Raw genomic sequence first — 10,443 nt, forward strand, 5'->3', positions numbered from 1 at the left:
CCTTTGTGTTTGAAAATGATACATAGGATAACGTGATACTCATTTCTTTGAGAAAAAAAAAAGAGGCAAACCACGGCATGAAGATTGCTAGAATATTTTTACGCATAGATGTACTCCAGCAGAAAATACATGAGCCAACACAGTCTCTACGAAATATCAGCCAAATCTATCATAAATGGCACCATACTATCATGAAAGGGCAAGTAAAATAGCATGATGATTAAGAAAGAAATTGGAATATTTTTGGCCATATGTGCGCTTCATCAAAACTGACCTAGGTTTACCCATTTAGCATTTAGATTCCTCTTTCAAATGTAATGCTTATTTATTCACATTGATATGAATTAGTCGTGCATTACCTGAGAGCTTTGAAATTTCAATGATGTGAGTGTTAATTTTTAGAATAACTTTGTAGGGTAAGTGTGAGAGACCAGATCTGGCCAGTTTGAAGATAAAATAGGTAGATTATTTTGGCTGGATATGGCCGGTTTAAATGTTAAAGAGTTAAATTTCAAGATTCGCAACAACTGTTATGCGTATTCGACTCTACGAGGAGAGCGCCGACATTGTCACTGAATTTGCTAGAAATAACAACAAAATCTACCTTAGTTCCACACCATTCTGTCTTTGTTGTTTTGGATTTACTTCCAGCCTCTTATTATTTCGCTCATTCTCTTTGTTTATCATCTCTATTTTCTTTCATTTTCGTTCATTTTATCTCTTCAATATGATTCATTTATTTTCTACCTACATACAATTCCTTATTCTTTCCATTTGTTGTTTGTTATGTTTTTATTTTTCCTCCATTTGCTTTCTTCCATTTTATCCTACTTTATTTCCTCTTTATCGTTAATTCCCCTCTCCCTTCTGTATTTCTTCTAACTTCCAGTACCGAATAAAATCTGTCTATTTAAGTTTCAATAGAATAGCCAGTAAACATTATATATATATATATATATATATATATATATATCCCTGAGACAGGGTAGTTTTTTTGTACGTTGTATGTTGACCGCTGTTCTCTTTAAAAGTTAAGCTTCTTTACAATTTTCCTTTAATAATAAATAATCGAATTAACATCCAAACATAATTATTTCTAAATCCGATCTTCTGATAATAACATGGAAAATTTTCTGATAATAGTCTCGTTTTCATACTACTTTGTTTAGTATGAGTTTGTACACATGCGCACACACACTTGCGCGCAATATGTATGTGTGCGAGTGTGTGTGTATGTGTGCGTGTGCGTGTGTGTGCGCGCGCGTACGATTGTGTGTATACACACACGTATATATTACTACTAACTGCATTCACTTTATCTTCCAAACATTTGGATTAGCTGATATTATTGAAGTTATTTCCAAAACTATCGTTAGTTTTAAGCACAGAGGGAGTTTTTACCAATACATTGCAAGGATAATTTCAGTTACTAAAAGTTTTTCAAATCTACTGTATCATACATAACATTAGCTCCAAGTTGGTCTACAGTGCTATATGCAGGAAGGATCGTCCTGATGGTCATACCAAAGGCACACTGAAGCTAGAAAGTATTCACAACTTTAAAGATAAAGAATACTAGTGGAACAGTCCATGAAAAGCCACATAGCGTAAGTACAACCGGTCAGATATGTTGTATAGGACAGATCAAAAGCCGTGCACCTTTGAGAGATCAGCTACTCAGCAGATGTAAATGCCCCTTGAATAAGTAGAGGAAAAAGTTCATCTATGGAGACCTGATGAGTCAGGCTGTAGATTTTCCTTTGCTCGTATTATCATTGGTACACTGGGTAACTTAACAAAATATCTACATAAAATCTTAGAAGTACTTGGGTTGCCCCCACCCGTTCCAAAAAGAAAAAGAGAATCGAACAGACTGATTCACATTCCCCAAATACAATCGATCAGAGAAACAGGGAAATTTTGTAAAACATTTCAGGGATTCTCCATTTGAGGTCCCTGGGTGAACACAATCACATATACATAAGAAATACACAGTTGTATTCTATCATGACACACACACTCACAAGTGCAAGTTTATCCTCAGGCACACGCATGCACACACAACACACATGTGACACGATAAAGAGTAAAGGAAGTCACGGGAATGAACGATCATCGATTTGTATGTATATACGTGTATGTATATATGTGTGTATTATTAACGCCATTTTTTTCATTTCATCTAAATGAGGCATAGGAAAAATATATACCATTCTATACCTTTGAAGTTGGCAGCAACAGGTTAATGCAGTCAAAATGAAGGTTAAAGAACACTGAGAATTAAATAACTAGCGTAGGTAGCAAAATGCTGCCACACAACAAAAAAGCCGTGATGCAGGACAGACATCTTGTATGATGTTTTACGGTCTTGCGCCGCCCACAAAGTTATTCAGTATTACATGATCTGAAGATCTCTCCAATGGCATTCTTTAACAGCTCATCTGTTGTGTACAAACGACAGCGAGTTTGATGAATGTACAGCTGTTTCTCACTATAAAAAACTTTTGCGCTTCTCAAACATCTACTTATTGTAGATGCTATGGCATCGGCAAATCTGACGGCGGAGATACAATATAAATGTATATGTGTCTCTGCATGTGTGTGCGTGTGTGTGCGCGCATGTATATACGAGCAAGGCATCCCGGTGTTGCCCAAATGTTATGATCAATAGCCATATTGCATTATTTGTTCCTTTTTTATGGGCAGAATTGGCACAGCTGGCGTAATGGAAGCTATTGTTTGCTTAAAAGCGAAAGTGGGGAGAGTACAATTTGCATGGGTTTGTATGAGAGTGCTTTCTGTTCTTAAAAGGGATCACAAACTATGTATTATTTCATCGTATAAAAGGGGGTTAATACGATTTTTGACCAGAAATCACGGTTTCAAAATTTTAATTCCCCACACCACATCCCCACCACAATTTCTTAATTTGTAACTTTTTTCCGAATTTTTTTTATCTACATATTAAAATACAGAGATTATGAATCTGGGAAAAACACACTTTTTTAAAGTTTAATTTTTCTTAAAGAAACACTTCGCACACCCATTACCTACCCGCTTTCAAGAAGCTAAAACCTCTCAATGTTTCAAAGAAGAAAACTCTTAAAGATTTGTACTCTCTGTCTTTTTCTCTGTGGATTACCAAGAAAAATATTTGGAAAAAAGTAAAAATGAAGAAATTGGGGTGTGTGGGAAAAAATTAAAATATTGGGAATATGTTTTAGGGGCGAACTCCTAATCCTGTATCAAAAACAGGAATTGGAAGAAATTTAGGAAAAAAAAGGTGGCGGCGGAAATGCTAGAAACAACAGGTAAAGGATAGGATTTCTGGGAAAACTTCCTTTTAAGTTTATATCGAAGATCAGGTTTTTAAATACGCTCATCACAAACACAAATAGAAAAAGATAATTTCAATTGGTTTTCAGCTGTAATTTTGCGCGTGCACACAGCAAGAAATAACATAATTCGTATAGAAGTTTTACCGTGTGTGTGTGTGTGTGTGTGTGTGTGTGTGTGTGTGTGTGTGTGTGTGTGTGTGTGTGTGTGTGTGTGTGTGTGTGTGTGTGCGTGTGTGTGTGCGTGTGTGTGTGTTTGCGTGAAAATGAAGTTATTTTATGGCATTCTTTCGTTTGGAGCAGCAAAGTTGTCATCCCGATCATATAGTTGGTCATATGGGATCATATGAGTGTTCGTTAATTTCTGTAATTTTTTTCATTTCTTTATGCTTGGAAGAAAGGAGGAATTGTTTTGAAGTGAGAGCAGAAAGTGAAAGACGTATGCACGTGCATATGAAATGGACGTGTGTCTATGTGTGTATGTGTGTGTGTGTGTGTGTGTGCGCGCGTGAGAGAGAGAGAGAGAGAGAGTGAATGAGTGAAGGTGTGTGTTGTCATGTATGCATTTTTTGCTTGTATATGTAAGTGGCACTCACTCGCTCTGTCTCGCTATCTCTCTCTCTCTCTATCGCTCTCTGTATCTCACAAACACACACACATTATCTTTCATATACACGTACTTAAATACATATCCATACGTCTTTTTTATATGTGTGTGAGTATGCATGTGCATGTGTGAGAGACAGAGAGAGAGAGAGAGAGAGAGAGAGAGAGAGAGAGAGAAAGAGAGAGATAATGACTGTATTTCCACCTAACATATAGAGAAATGGATGTCTTTTGATGAAATTTATTTTTGGTTGTGGATTATTTTAATACAATATTTATGTGTACATTTTCATAAAAGTCGGTCTGAGTAGAATTTTTGGAACCACAGTTGAGACAGGCTAACGCTTATTGTCCGATCCCCATATACTGCATTAATATTCCTCGCACTATTCCGTTGCATTGTTGCCTTTATTGAACTTATCAAGCAAAATACGCCGAATATATTCCTTTTTCACTTCCATTATAGCTTTGAAAAAAATAACTGTTAAAATCGAAATGCAATCTTCAAGGCTTGCACTAAGAATAAGAACAAGGTAAAATTACTACCTGCTTTTACATCAAGTTGATGCAGGTAGTTTATCCCATCTTCCTCCGACTTTTAGTTCATACAATTGAAATAACCGCATTATTTAAGGGATGACCCAATATATATAGATAAATGATGAGCATCTTTCTTTATTACAGCACAGATGTGACTAATTCAGAGAAACATTACTTTCATTATCCACACATCGTCGCACTCGTTTCATGTTAAGAAATGTAGGAATATATGCTAGTGTCTTAACTTTTGAAGCCTATTATATGGAGAAAGGTGTATAATATATATATATATATATATATATATATATATATCCTTAAATCCTTAAATCCTTAAAAATGTTTTAGCCCGAAGGCCGCGGCCATGCTGGGGCACCACCGCTGAATGAGCTACACTAATTTGTGAATCCACCTCTGATACGTGGCACTTGATCAACAAGGGAGTTCGATGCTGCTGCCCGCATCCGCGTCTCCTGTCGTGAGGTAGGCTCATCTGGGACTCCCAACAAGAAGAGATCCAGTTTAGTTTTAAAGAAACCCACATCCACACCATGTAAGTCTCTCAGGCATTTAGGGAGGATGTTAAAGAGCTGTGGTCCTCTGAAACCCAAGCTGTTGCAGTATCTGGACCTGTATTTTGATGGTGATGTAGGAATCCTTGGCACCATGCAGTGGCGCCCCGTTCTGCGGTTGGAGTAACTTTGAATGCCAAAGTTTGGGACAAGACCCTCCATGATTTTCCAGATGTATATCACTGCATATCTCTCCCGCCTCCGCTCTAGGGAGAAGAGGTTTAATACCTTCAGTCTTTCCCAGTAGCTGATATTTTGCATTGAGACGATTTTCTTTGTGTAGCTTCTCTGAATTGCTTCGAGTTCTGCTGTTAGTTTTATATTGTGTGGTGACCAAAGTTGGGAGCAGTAGTCCAAGCGGCTGAGGACGAATGTTTTCCATAGGACCATCATATATATATATATATTATACACCTATATATATATATATATATATATATATATATATATATATATATATATATATATATATATATATGTGTGTGTGTGTGTGTAATCAGAGAATAGGTGACAGGTAGATATGCTCAGTATACTGTTGCTCAAGTGAATTTGAACTCAAATTCCGAATTCTTCTTCCAGGACTAGGTCCACGACATCGAGTGCGGCTATAAGAGAAATCCGAGGCAAGCTGAAATTGAGGCAGTGATGCAGATAAACACAATTAGGTTATACTTTACCATCATAATACCTCATTATTTCATATGTTCTCTGAAATATACGAACAGATTCGCCACTTTTATTTAGTGCCATGTGCAATGAGCCACTGAGGAAGGTCTTATACATTTACGCTCTACCTGCGAGAAATCAATGCCAGATCCACGTTAAATGACAACCTTACCATTTTATTTTATAAAGAAAAAGAATACACGTTAATCCGCACAGAATCTGATACAAGAAAAAAATTGAATTATCATGAATGGAATGATTTTGAGCACACGTGTACTGGATCAAAGCAAATTTAGTGCAACCGATTACTTTCGATATGAAATTATGTACCTGTCTCTAAATTGTAAAATTTACAATTTGATTTTACACTAAACATGAAATTTCATTAGAGAACAAGGAAATAAGAGAGTATGACATTCATACCTTTCTCAACAAGATTAGCAGATGTTAGGAAATTGCTTATACCTGAAATTGAAACGGTGTTGTAAGTCTTATCCGACTGGAGTTTGAGTACATACCTCTTACTTTATAGTCGTGTCGTTATTTTTACGAATAAAATATGGATGCATAAGTCGTAGCACTTACTTTAACCACACACACCCACACATACATACATACATACATACATACATACATACATACATACAAAAGTGAGTAATGACATATTTTCTATCCACAGCTTAATTCATCCGAAATGCTATAAAGCAACTCTAAAATACTGAATAAAATATTTAAGATGAATTTTAAAGCTATGTCTATTGTCTTTGTGAAAGAAATGGACCGGATTAAAACGAAAAGATTATTCCAAACAAAACAGATGAGGTAAATACCTTCATAATTCATTCCTCTCACGTATACACTCCACGCATGCTCACACCTACATATTATATTATATTATATTATATTATATTATATTATATTATATTATATTATGTTATATTATATTATATTATATTATATTATATTATATTATATTATATTATATTATATTATATTATATTATATTATATTATATTATATTATATTATATTATATTATATTATATTATATTTCTATATATAGGCACAAGTGTGGCTGTGTGATAGAAGCTTGCTTCCCAACCACATGGTTCCAGATTCAGTCACACTGTGTGGCACCTGGAGCAAGTGTTTTCTACTATAGCTTCGGGACAACGAAACCTTGTGAGTGGATTTCGGTAGAATGAAACTGAAAGAAGCCTGTCGTATATATATATAGTTAATTCGAGGAAGTTAAGTCTTCATTAGGGATTATATAATCCAAGGTTTTCCACTGGTTCAATCTGTATCATATAATGGTAAAGTCATTTGTATATGTTTAGGGTTATTGAAATTATTTATATTGGGGGGAAAATAAGAAAATGGAGAATAAATGGATGTAATTACTGATTCATTTGCATGTTGAAAGATGACGTTTTTTAAAAACATTACAAATAAATCGGTGGTTGAAAGCTCAAAAAAGTTAAAAAAACGTAAGTAGAGCCTACATATATGTTTCTGTCAAACCAATAAGTAGTTGGGAATTTCCAAAACAAATTGTCACATTCATACTATTTTATGGCTGGACTTCTTCGGGGTTCAAATTTTCTTGACATTAAACAACATGTTTTGGAAATTCCCAACTACTCATTGGTTGGACATATATGTAGGTTTTTCTTCTGTCTTTTTCTTAACATTTTTGAGCTTTCAACTTCCAATTTATTTGTAATGTCTTTTAAAAAAAACGTCATCTTTCTACATGCAAATAAATCAGTAATTACATCAGTCTATTTCTCATTTTCTTCTTGCTTTTCTCTCTGTGTATATATAGGGTGCGAGGAGTATTTGAGGACATTTCATTTTTAGTTCATTACACCTTCAAATTATTTAATTATCATGGTTTTCAAATGAACCTTTCAGGATAGCATGCTGACTCCAGAAATGAATTGACATGCAGTCATAGTTGCTATACATGCAAACCACAGTGATTTATAAATTAGTAACTTTCTAAATGTTACAAGATCATTTGTACATTAAGTTCTGTTGGAATTGGTGGCATGTGATATTAATGTTTCACCTGTATCATAGAGAAGAAAACATTCACATCGCTCAGACACCGGAATTTATACATGTTCAAAATATTATCGATGAAAACCCCAAAAAATCATTGAGGTCCATTGCTAAAAGACTTCGGGTGTCAGAGTGGACTATCAGTACTGTGGTACACCATGACAGTCGATACAGGTCCTATGTAATGACAAAAGTCAATTCGTGTCTGCAAAGGCACAGGAAAACCGTTTCATCTGTTCAAAACGGTTAGTTAACAAAGTGAAAAACCCTCATGAAAAAGGCATGCTTTGGTTTTTCTCTGACGGAAAGCTCTTTGACCAGGATCAAAAGTCTAACAGAAGAACTGACAGGTGGTTGTATGCAGATCCTTCTGAAGTATCCAGAGTGATGCACATGAAATTTCCAGCTACTCTGATGGTTTTAGGAGTGGTGCGTAGCGAAGGTCATATGATGCCTCCCTACTTTTTTCTACAGGGTTTTAGAACTAATGCTGCTGAGTACATTGAGGTACTGGAAGCTGTTATCAAGCCCTAGATTAATGAAGTATGCAATGGAAGGCCATGCATGTTTCAGCAAGACTCAGCACCTTCTCGCAAAGCCCTAATCACCCAAGAATGGTTTTCAGACAATTTTAAGATTATGTAACACCCAGTATGTGGCCTCCAAACTCACTAGATTTGAACCCCTTGAGCAACTATGTGTGGAGGGACTGTTGAAAGAGAGATTAATCGTCATCTTCATAATGCCATAGCTTCGGCGAAGGCCGCCATTGTCCAGGTGGTGTCCGCATAAGAACCATACAGTGTCAGCATACCAGCAGTTTCGGTCCCGCATTGAAGCAGTCATGAAGGCGGTTTCATAGAACAATTTGCTTAAGAAAACCATTATCAAGACTAATCGTACAAATGTTTATTCAAATACATATTTATTTATACTGAAATACAGTTGCTTTATTGTATACCAAAACTGTCCTCAAATACCCCTCGTACCCTGTATACACACGCACACACCTATTCGTGTGTGTGTCTGTGTTTGCGGCCCCCCTCATCGCTTTACAATCGATGTTGTTGATTTTACGTCCCCGTAACTTAGCGGTTCGGCAAGAGAGACCGACAGAATAAGTACTAGGCTTACAAAGAATAAGTCGTGGGGATTAAGTCCTTGTTCGAATAAAGGCAGTGTTCCAGCATGGTCGTTGTCAAATAAACTGAAACAAGTAAAAAAAGAGTGAATAAATAAAATAAACGAAGAACAGGTTTTTCTTTTTGAAATAATTTGACCAAAATGACTTTGACTTTTCACTTTTTATGATGCTTTTTTGGTTCTTTCTGTGTCTCGGGAAGGTATTTATGTTAATACTAAACACATGCACTGATTCTATTTTACCTCTTTTATTATTATTATTATTATATTATTATTATTATTATTATTATTATTATATTATTATTATTATTATTGAGTGAGAGAGCAGTTCATGCCATCAAAGTGACACTGGGGTAAAATATACGAAGCCCAATATACCCATCATGACTACCTGTCTGATAAGGGTACACCAGGCACATGCATCACAACCATATGTGCGCGATATGGTGATCTCATATCAAGATAAACACCACATGACCTTGCAGGTGGGGCCTAGTTAGAATTTTCTTCAGATAGAGTAGCCCATCCCGCTCAAAAGGTCCCTGAATAAGGGTTATTTAAGGATGTTGAAAGAACCACCCATGTTTCCATAGGTGAATTATTCAAACCCCAAAGAATCCCTCTCAACACATGGCTATGATGCTCCCCCACTACTTCTGCTCGTGATCAAAGATGCACATATCGTCAGCCACTAAGGGACATGCTCAACTGGTTAAGGTCAAACAACTGACAAGCAAATCTGTGGTTATTATTATTATTATTATTATTATTATTATTATTAGTAGTAGTAGTAGTAGTAGTAGTAGTAGTAGTAGTAGTAGTAGTAGTAGTAGTAGTAGTAGTATTTCTTGTTATCATAGGTTTTATTGTAACTCTTGAAGTCTTGCATGCGTAGCGGGTTTATTGCTTGCATCCTACGATACCATGCTATCCGTTCTTTTCAGCTATCTAATACTTTCTTCAGGCAGTGCCAAGGAGGCAAACCTCTTGTAACAGTTCTACTGAGCACTTTATTCCAATTTCCTTTATATTCCTCTTGATGATTTCTTATACTGTTCCGAAGGACCTAACAATAATTAGGAATTGTTTGGCTAGAATTTTTGTTTGTACTATCCCAGAGACTGTCTTTTCATTTTTCTGCGGCTTCTGGCCTGCTAGTTAGGACGAATATAACCCTTACATACCTGTTGTACATGCTCACCTCTTTGTACTTCTTTATTATTTATTATGGTCACATAGAACTCCTGAAAATGTTTCCTATGTGGGAAGCCATGACTATTCTATCTATGTAATAATATAACTTGCTTTTTGGACAGTGAAACGCAACTTTTAGATGGGACAGTAATAATTTAATCAGCATGTTAGTTAAAATAACCGGCGGTTTTATTATTGGGTGTTTGTATAGATGATTTAATAGAGTTTCTATTGTTTTTCCTCTTTAACGTTGGTAAACATACATTTTACGATTTATGCGGATATACTGCCAACTTTTTAGAATTTTTTCTACTATCTCTGGCA

Source organism: Octopus sinensis, linkage group LG3 (assembly GCF_006345805.1).
Source record: "Octopus sinensis linkage group LG3, ASM634580v1, whole genome shotgun sequence".
NCBI classification, from domain to species: domain Eukaryota; kingdom Metazoa; phylum Mollusca; class Cephalopoda; order Octopoda; family Octopodidae; genus Octopus; species Octopus sinensis.